The 2,971-nt window shown below is 41.5% G+C and overlaps 1 non-coding gene across 1 annotated transcript; it reads left to right on the top strand.

The window, feature by feature from the left end:
• The first annotated feature begins 521 nt into the window (after positions 1-521).
• Positions 522-663, top strand: LOC115071091. Its single transcript, XR_003850207.1, has one exon. It is a non-coding gene; the product is annotated as a small nucleolar RNA SNORA67 (small nucleolar RNA).
• The last annotated feature ends 2,308 nt before the right edge of the window (positions 664-2,971 follow it).

Below are 2,971 nucleotides of genomic sequence, written 5' to 3'. Positions count from 1 at the left end.
AGCAAAGAGAGAAAACATTCTGTTCTTTCTCAAAGCAGACCTCAGGAACAACTTTTTCAAAGAAACATCCACAAAAGAACAAACCTCCAGATGGCAAAGTACAACATATGACAAGGAATAAAAATTGTGAGCAAATGTTATTTACAAAAACATTCTAACAAGTGTTTGAGGGTCCTCAGTTCAGCAAAGCAGTAGTCAGGCACAAAAGAACTAGAGAAAGCCAATAATCAGGCTGCATGATTTATCCAGCCACCACCACCAACACAGCCTGTGACACCTGAGTATTTATTATGTACCTGAGAACATCTGAATCCCCAGATTAACCTTAAAAAGAACTGTTGTTGTTATGCTTAGTTATAGATTTGGAAACAGAGAAGTTAACCTAACTCATCAGTCACATTGCTACTAAATGGGGTGAGGAACATGGACCTAAGCCTGTGTGTCCTAAGACTGAAACTTGGTTACTATTCCGTATTGCCCCATGTGCAAAAACAACTATGGAAACTCTAGAGTGTGTAAGTATCCAAGGTGATTCCCTCTCCAAGGGGCCAACTAATGCCCTTCTCAGGAACGTAGCAACTTGGAAGAAAACTTGGCATGCCTAAGGTCTTTGGGGAGCAAGAGATGCATATTTCCTTTGCCTCACTTTGGCTGCCTACATGCATGTTTAGTCAACCTGGTTAGATTGTGTCCTCACTGACAAGCTGTCATCTTTCTTGACACAGGCCAGAGGCATTGATGTGCAGCAGGTTTCTTTAGTTACCAATTATAACCTTCCCACCAACAGGGAAAACTACATCCACAGAATTGGCCGTGGTGGTCATTTTGGCCGTAAGGGAGTGGCTATTAACACGGTCACAGAAGACCGGAGGATCTTTGAGACACTGAGACTTTCTACAACACCTCTATTAAAGAGATGCCCCTCAACATTGCTGACCTCATTTGAGGGGCTGTCTTGCTGCCTGGTCCTAGCCAGGGTTCAATCCTGGGGTGGACTGAGGAACAGCTGGAGAGGGGAGGGAAGGGAGCCAAGGGATGGATGGACATGTTGTCTTTTTTTTTTTTTCCTCTTTGAATAAATGTCACTTTTTGAGACAAAAAATAAAAAAAAAAGAAAAAGAAAAAAGTGTATAAGTAATTGTAACTGAAATAGAAAAGGCAACAATCAGGGTGAGTCTATAGTGGCAGGCAAGACTCTAGCAAGCAGAGAAATAGAAAAAGGCTATGTGAGCAAAAGCATGGCTAGAGGAGAGCAAAGGCAGGTCTTTGACAGTCACACAGATGATGCTAAGTCTGTTACTGAAACTGGGAGGCAAGTCCAGACACATAAATCTAGAAACCTAACCCTGTTCTTCCTCTAAGCATCATGTGACCTAAGGCTAGCCACTAATCTGGCCTGGCCCTCAGTCTAATCCCCAAATAGGAAATGTATACTGTCAGGTTCAGTCTTAGATAATATAGTATCTAATATGTTTTATAATTTATAATCTTTTAATGCATAGATTTGCTATCATAAGAGGATAAGTGTTATTAACAGGTTTAGCTGTGAAATTATCACCCATTCACTTACTTCATCTAACATTTACAGAGTACCTTTTAAGGCCTAAACCTACAGAGTACTGACATTATGGAATTAAGAACATGAATCCTATCTTCCAGAAGCTAAACACAGAAGGCTTGAAAAATATAAACAGACAATTACAACATTTTGTGAATGTTTAACAACAAAAACTCGTACAGAGTGTGACTGAAAAATGAATGATTAACTCTGCCCAGTGGGGGAGAAGGGACACAAAAGTAAATCTTGAAGAAAAAGTAAGACTTTGCCAAGCAAGAAGAGTATTCTAGAAAAAGAAAACATGTACAAAGGCAAGAAAGATTGAATCCATTGGGCATACTCAGGAACAGCAAATGGCAAAGTGTAGTTGAGATGGAAGAGTCCATATTAGATGAGGCTACAGAGCAGGCAGCTAACAGAATCTTTGTTCACTGTCTCAGCAATTCACAGTGCTACAAACAAATGAGCACTCAAGTACTCAAGCACAAATACCAGGTTAAAACAAGAGAACTAACTATAGCCCCCTGCAGTTCTCAAGCAGAGCTATTTCTGTCCTCACCACTCTGATCACAGCCAGAGCTGAGAGTGACTCTCACCCCCTCACCAGTGACTATGGCTGAGGACATGGAGGCAGTAGGGCCTACTCAATGGAGGCTGCCAGGGGAGACAAAGTCACACACAGGTTCAAGAAGCTGAAGACTTCCAAGGAGGAGACAAATGGTTGTCAAACATCTTTAGGACTTCATAGAAGGAAGGAGAGTGATGAGATTGGAAGAGGAATTTGCTTGTGACACCCTCTATAGGTCCAATTATCATGGGGCTCTCTCCCCCAGGACCCACCCTCCTTTGATGGCAAGAGGCTAAGAGATGTTGCTGCTCAGTCCTCTGAAACATAGCATGGGGGCACAGAACCCCTGGCAATGGGACCTACTAGTGGGAGAACAGTTAAATGGGAAACTTCTTCCTCCCTGTTAAATGAAGAGTGGATGTCCTTTCCTGACTGCCTTAGAAACTGTCATGTGAGTACATGAACTGCTGTCTCACAGCCAAAGAAAGGGAAGTTGTTCTAGGGCTGTACAACTAGTCTTAACTTTTCCTCAAGAGTATTGCACATGAGAAAACTAAGTAGATTTTTAATAGCAAATGTTCTTAGAGCTACAGTCCTGGCTATCTGCCTCTCAGAGATGAACAAAGACAAGATGTACAGCTTCAAAGTCCTGGCAAAGGTTTGGCAAGAGTGCCCAGTAGACACATGCATCAGAAAATGTTTCTCTCAGTTTCAGAGGCTTATTTTTTTTTTAAATTAGAAGAAGCATTTCATTACAACGGCATTAACCTATTCAATAACATTTTTCTGAGCTAGGGTACATCTCTTTCAAAATTGGCTGTACATTTTTAGGTTTACAGATGAAT

Source organism: Nannospalax galili, unplaced genomic scaffold, assembly GCF_000622305.1.
Source record: "Nannospalax galili isolate Female #2095 unplaced genomic scaffold, S.galili_v1.0 scaffold1238, whole genome shotgun sequence".
Classification (NCBI taxonomy): Eukaryota; Metazoa; Chordata; class Mammalia; order Rodentia; family Spalacidae; genus Nannospalax; species Nannospalax galili.
Note: the sequence above shows the minus strand (reverse complement) of the source record. Positions and strands in the feature narration are given on the sequence as shown.